This window comes from Gadus macrocephalus, chromosome 6 (assembly GCF_031168955.1).
Source record: "Gadus macrocephalus chromosome 6, ASM3116895v1".
NCBI classification, from domain to species: Eukaryota; Metazoa; Chordata; class Actinopteri; order Gadiformes; family Gadidae; genus Gadus; species Gadus macrocephalus.
In genome coordinates this window covers 13,602,259-13,609,758 of record NC_082387.1, presented here as the reverse complement: position 1 = coordinate 13,609,758, position 7,500 = coordinate 13,602,259, and the positions used below count along the sequence as shown (strand labels likewise).

Here is a 7,500-nt window from a genome sequence, read left to right as displayed (position 1 = left end):
GTAATAGATATGTTACAATTTCACAGTGACCTTGGAGTCTATAAAATGTAAAGTCAAAAGTTTATTGAAATGAAAGTACTCTATCGGGTGCGTAATTACAGTATTTCTATTGTATAGTTGTGCGTTTACAAATTTTCAGAAGCATTTTCTTTGTTGTGATAATGATTTACGTTTATAATAACTATTAAACTAGTAAGATCCCACCAGCACCAGAACCACATACTGATATTCTTCAAATTGAACTGTTCAAAATAATAAATCTTTATGTGTGCATGCAATTTTTTTACACACGCAGGTCCGGGCTTCAGCTTGTGCCCTAGCTTATCCAAGCTGTGCACCGCTGGCTTTTGATTATGCAAATAGTGCACGCTATAAATAAATTAGTATAATTGCATCTGAGATAAGCATTGAATCTTCCTGAAGATGAAAGCGTGTAAATAATGCATTTTGTGTCGCTGCATAATTCTTTTTTTTTTAAATGTTAATTACTAACAACACACTGGTAAGCTTTACATGCTACTGTCAAAGTCAGCTGGACATTGTCCAGCAGATTTATAAAATATACTAATCGGCACGTATCGTAAGCATAGACATAGAGGTACTTTATTATCCAACGGGGAAACATGGTGCGAGCTAGCCTCCAATATCCAGATTCTGTGTTTTCATAATTCATGAATATGACTATTTTATGTACCAAAAAAAGGGGGGAAGGGTAGTAACACAGGGCATAAAATGCAAATAAATACAGTAAACTTGGCCCTACAATTAAAACATGCGGACAATTCCCCTCTTTGTAATGCTTGCCATTTCAAGGCCTTGATGCGTTTTGAATACGGCCGACCAATTGAAAACGGCATTCTCTTTCGCAATTAAATGATGTTGGGCTGGTCTAGGGCGCCAGTGAGGCCGCGTATGGAATAATAAGCAGTAGATGCTATGCATGCATTAGCATTTGGCCCTTTTATGTAAATCTGATGAGAGAGGACTCTGCATATATGCCTGGGACGGGGTCCAGTCGCCTAATATCCTTATTAGAGAGGGGTGAATTAAATATTTATTAGAGGGTCCTGGGGTTATGGGGGGGTGGGGTCCCGTGTTGTCATGAGGACCTGAGGTAGAGCTAGGTGGAATGGGAGAGAAAGGAGGGGTCTGGTTGGCTTTCTGTACGAGTGTCTCTCTCTGCCTCAAGGTGCCACCATCTTAAGGCGTTTGGCAGTGGTGAGAATGTGTGAGAAGGGTAGACCTAAAATGTCCGCTGGCATAGACACATGCACGCATGCACATTAACATGTGCACGTTTCCCCCCCGCGTGATGTGCGCAGATGCGTCTCCGAGAGACAATTATTGTATCACCGTCGATGGCAGTTATGCATACTGCGCGTTTCATTTGCATGCATTAATTCCTTTTGATTACCGCCGCATACGAAATGCGAGGCGCGTTTGAGGATATATATCGCTCGCCGTTTGCTGAGTAACGGAGGCTAGTGCTACCTTATCAGTGACGCTATGTATGCTATTTTATTCTGTTTTATTATTATTTTGAGGATACATTTCTATATATTAAGACACAAATACAAAATTTAAGAGGGCTTTTTTTTAATATTCAGTATTGGGTGAGGCATTTTTGGTATGCCATATATTTTCTTTTAGTGTCTGAAAGCAAATTTGTTGAGGTTCTGTTAACATGTTATCTCTTTGAATGTATAATTTCAAAATACAATGAGTCATTTAATGTTAGAAAATATTTGTTATCCAAAAATAAAACAATACTAGGTAGTACTATAACGCGTGTGTGTGTGTGTGTGTGCATGTGCACTTTACAGTGTAAGTGCATGTTGATAACAAGTAAATTATATCGGTATGTTGGCTTCCATAATTAGGCATGGCGTACAGCCTGGCATGTGTGTGATGCAAATGCATAGACGGCGGCTTATTACTGTACATTTACTGTAACTAACCAGATGTTTGCTCTTGTTTAATTGGTACGCAGAGTCTCTCACTCTTTTTAAGAAAGTGTGCAGTAGTCTGTTTTCCCGCCTTACCCCCCCCCCCCCCCCCAGACTCTCTGATGAGTGGTACGTCCCGGCGTGCTGTCAGAGAAATGAATATAATTAAATGGCTGCATGTTTGAGCTCGGCGTTGGCTAATGGATTGTTACCGAGAGGAAATGAGACAGGCAGCGTGTGTGTGTGTGTGTGTGTGTGTGTGTGTGTGTGTGTGTGTGTGTGTGTGTGTGTGTGTGTGTGTGTGTGTGTGTGTGTGGGTGTGCGTGTGTGTGTGCGTATGTGTGTGTGTCTGTGTGTGTGTATGTAGGGGGGGGGATAATGAAACACCATAAGCCACCAAGGTGGAGGGCAGACGCACCTCCCGCGGAAGCCTGCGCTTTTGTTCTCGCTCCCATTTTTTGTTTTTATCAGGTATGGTAGGCTACAATTTGTAAAGAGACGCACAAGAAGCTGACTCACACTCACACACACACACATTCACACACATTCAAACGCACATTCACGCACACACACACATGCGCACACGCTGAAACACACACACACACACACACATACACACACACACGGACACACACACACGGACACACACACAGACACACACACACAAACAACTGCGAGGAAGAAGGCCTGATGCCCCGACGGCACTCTCTGTGAGATGGTTATTCATCACGCTGCTTCATGGCCACATGCTAACACGCCGTCCTTCGGATAATTATCCGCCCACGTCTCCGCTTCTCGTTGCCAGCCCGTCTCCAGGAAGCAAGTGACCCCCCCCCCCCCCGCCTCCTCCCTGAACACATAGCACGCCTCCCCTCATACATATAGGGTCTGCCGCGGTATACAGTATACCTGTGCATATGGATGTACAGCGTGTGGGGGCAGGCACTTTAGATGCACGCATGTATTCCCCCCCCCCCCACATCCACGCCCCCCCCCCCCCCCCGCCCCCCCCCCTCCCTTCACAGCGAGCAGCGGCAGTCTGGTCATGGGCGCCATCACCGTTGGTTTACCCAGCTCCATGGCCGCCACAGCCAAACCACACAGCACCACAACAACACACTCAGCCTACCTACTGCATGCATGCCAGAGGCAGAGCTGGGGGACGTGGGGGGACGTGGGGGGACGTAGGGGTGTGTTTGTGTGCAGGCCGGTGGTCGGAGATGGGGGCGGGAGTGATGGGATGAGACAAGCCGCACAAGCCGCAAAAATAAATGAGGGGCGTGTAGATTGAGAGGTGTGGGGTGGAGGGGATGGGTGGGGGGGCGGGTGTAGGGGTGGGGATTACACAGTTGCCCTAAACCATGCCCCAGGCAGGCGAGCATCACATGAAGTGGGTCTGGCCGTGCCCACAACCGCAAGAGACAGCCACAGAGGGTACTGCAGCAGGCCTTCAGGGAGCTAGGCCATTATGGAGCTGTTTTCATTCTAGGACCCTTGTGAATATGGGATGTGGACGCTATTGATTTGTAATTATAAATGAGGTTGTTTTAAAGTGTGCCTGTCCATGTTAACAGGGATGATGATGATGGTGATGATGATGATGATGATGATGATGATGATGATGATGATGATGATGATGATGATGATGAATAAATGTACTTTACATGATAATAAAATATAAAACAATTAGAGATGTCTCTCTGTGTATCCTTTTATTTTTTATTTTAGTGTGTTTCTTTTAATAGTGTTTGCAAGGTGTGATTGCATAAGTGTGTGTGCATCTGTGTGTGTGTGTGTGTGTGTGTGTGTGTGTGTGTGTGTGTGTGTGTGTGTGTGTGTGTGTGTGTGTGTGTGTGTGTGTGTGTGTGTGTGTGTGTGTGTGTGTGTGTGTGTGTGTGTGTGTGTGTGTGTGTGTGTGTGCGTGTGTGTGTGTGTGTGTGTGTCTCATCATGAGCACAATGGTAAGCTAATGGAATTTGAAGAAAAAATAAATATGAACATGAATATTTTAACAAACAAAGACAAATCTATTCCTGTACCAAATCCTTTTATTATATCACACCATGACAATCGCCTTTGAAATATTTGTAGCTTTGAAAAATTGCAATTCATGACATGCAAATCATTCATCTGACATATTAGATCACGAGGAAGTGTCAGCATATGACGTGAAATATTAAATGACACAAAAAAAGAAAACAAAAAAGATAGGCTACAGATTTGTGAAGGAGGGTCCCAGTGCAAATAGATGTCACGATCAAACCATTGTTATCGTCTATAAATCAAACGGCGTGGTCCCACTGTGTTTCTAACCTCTGGTGATGAATTAATTGAGTTCTCCTGTTAATTTAAAATTCATTGACCATACTCCCTCCTTTACAAGCTTCCGCGGATAAGCGGCATTGTTGGATGATAGAATCTACATTATCTATCAAAACATATACAGTAAATACGACCTCAGAAGTCTTCCATGAGTCTTAATTTTCAATCAAAACATATACAGTACAGTTAATACAACCTCAGTAGTCTGTCTTCTATTATTAGACGTTGCTACGGTTGTATCTCACGATCCAACAACATGCTAATTGCGGTTTGCTCTAGAGTCGCTATTCAATATGTAAAGGCGATGCTCGGTTGCCAGGGTAACCACCACATTAACATTGTGTCTTTGTGCATGTGCTCTCTCGTTGCAGTGTTGGAGATACACAGCTGTGAAGAATTGCTGCGCTGATGGAGTGGAAGCCAGGCTAGACATTTCTGGGATTTTGCTTTCCAATGGACGTCTTTACAAGGTGAGCTAAGGATTAGGATATCACACTTTAAGTGTGTGTGTGTATGTGTGTGTGTGTGTGTGTGTGTGTGTGTGTGTGTGTGTGTGTGTGTGTGTGTGTGTGTGTGTGTGTGTGTGTGTGTGTGTGTGTGTGTGTGTGTGTGTGTGTGTGTGTGTGTGTGTGTGTGTGTGTGTGTGTGTGTGTGTGTGTTGGGTGTGGATTAGTGTGCTGTTTTCATACAGTTCATTTTACAGAAAACAAACATAAGCATTCATAGTATTCATCAACAATTTAAGTATTCATGTCCTTGCTACAATTACTCTCAGAAATAAATACCATTACTATACTTTACTATTTATACTATACTACTATTATTTATATTTATTAAGAGGCCAGAGACAAAAACAATCCATGCTAGTCCTTGCGATCCTCATCACTTTATGATACAAATATAATACAAAATTCTTGGTAAAGCACAAGTTGGTCTTAATACTTTATGGGTTCATTGTTGAGAGTGGATTACCCTTCCTATGTCCATCCTCGCTTGATCCTGCATGTGTGCTTGAGCATGTGTGTGCGTGTGTGTGTGTGTGTGTGTGTGTGTGTGTGTGTGTGTGTGTGTGTGTGTGTGTGTGTGTGTGTGTGTGTGTGTGTGTGTGTGTGTGTGTGTGTGTGTGTGTGTGTGTGTGTGTTGGATAAAGGCAGAGATGTTAGTAGTGGTCCAGAGGACACAGTGAACAGAATAACAGTGGTTTGAGAGGAACTCAGGCGGCTGGACTGTGGGGCAATATCAAGTCCCATGACCCATCCCTGTACCCTGTGGTCCATGAGACTCAGGGGAAATGGAGGTTACTGTACGCTGTTCATTCTCCACACACACACACACACACACACACACACACACACACACACACACACACACACACACACACACACACACTCATGCACACATACGCACCATACAAACGCGCACACACACACACACACACACACACACACACACACACACACACACACACACACACACACACACACACACACATACACAGAGGGACATGCCAAGCAAAAACGGTCACAAATGTGATCTTTAAAAAATTACGGCTAGACTTTGAGAACCTGACTCTGGCCTTGTGGCATATAATGACCTGCTGAGCGATAATGCTCTGTAATTACCCGCCACCACGGCATTCCTCCCGCCGGGCGCCCAACACACCGCTACCTCAATTATGCCGGGGGCTGAATTGACATTCAGCCTGATAATAGACTGCGGTTGTCCAGGAACGACTGATTAGTGATATATCGAGGAAGGGAATTACATCCGCCCATGTTTTTCAAGGAAAAGTAGCGTACTTTTGATCGCATTTTCTTTTTCTCCGTGTATCATTAGTTAGCACAGTGAAAGTATATGCATTCCATTTTTTTTGTAGAACTGTTTAAAGAACGCTTTCATTGATAATATTATCAATGTTTTAGATGTCTTAAATATACAACGTGCAAGATTGAGGTTGATAAAGATATCTCTCAGTGACATAGGGGACATTTTACTTGCCTTCATCATGCTAATAGCTTCTCATATTTATCCTAATGTGAGTAGCATGGATGAATGCATGTGGGAATGGTCATCATAGGCTTCTGTGTGTCAGTTTCATTACCCTTAGGCCTCTGTACAAACACTACAACTTCTGAGCAAATGGCTCCTAACATTACTAATGAAAATTGTTGCTGACCTCGATCATTGTCACTGAACATGGTCAAGGTCATTGTGTTTATTACAGTTTACAATGACCACAGATTAATACTTATTATTTTTTTAAGTAAACGTAGCTTCCGGCTTTGCCCCTGAATAAGCTATCTTGCCCTCATCAACTCACATGTTGAAAGACAATTGAGGTGGAAGTTCTTATGGCTTTGGTTAAATATGCAGCTGAATATAGATGGCCATTACCCATAGAGAGGCACACATCATAGAAAACCAGCACAAGTGTGTGCCAATTGGTGTTCGTCTTTTAGCATTAGGTTGACTTAGTTTGTCCCCTTCATGAGTCTAAGCTGTAACACTCCAGTGCCAGGGTTCCAATCACAGCAGGCTCCAGGGGGCGAATCTTTGCAGGGTCATATAAGTTTGAAAGCATATAGCACAAGGGCGGTTTTTCTTTCCAACTTTCAATACAGATGTTCTGTGACGTGCTCTCAAAATAGAAAACCAAGAAAAAGCAAATTCCCATTTATACTGCTCCAATATTTCTCTAAAATGTTTTCACCAATCCAAGCTGTGACATTTTTTTATTAATCGACAAAACACACAAGTAGCATCTTAAACATTTTCCATTGGCACTCGGTGGGCGTTTCAAGATAATGAATTGATAATCGATAATAAAAATACTTGTGCCGGTGAAAATCCGAAATATAAATATGCATGAAGTGTAGTGCTTTCATTGTAACATTTGATGTATACATATATATATGTATATATATATACATATGTATAGATATATATGCATATATATATATATATGTACTGTATATATGTATTTTTGAACTTTCTCTTGAGCTCTGACTCTCGTGGAGGAAGGTGTATTTGCATTTGCACCGTTCACCAGGATATTTCTATTAGGGGGACCTTGGCTAGCAGAAGTCATAATGGGGCAGCCCTATTTGTGATTATAAAGCTGCTAGTCCTCAAGGCCCGCCTCAGTATTATCATCAACTCCAACCCAGGCTGCCTAATGAAGTCCTCTGCATGTGCCTGCATGATTAAACCCTGCCTCTCTATCTCTCTTACT

At 42.9% G+C, this 7,500-nt stretch overlaps 1 long non-coding RNA gene across 2 annotated transcripts in view; it reads left to right on the top strand.

The window, feature by feature from the left end:
* LOC132459630 (uncharacterized) overlaps positions 1 to 7,500 on the top strand; it is a 22,215-nt gene that overhangs the window by 10,738 nt on the left and 3,977 nt on the right. For both annotated transcript variants that reach the window (XR_009526276.1, XR_009526277.1), the window contains exon 2: positions 4,640 to 4,738. This is a non-coding gene — a long non-coding RNA (uncharacterized LOC132459630). The remainder of the gene's footprint in view (positions 1 to 4,639; positions 4,739 to 7,500) is intronic.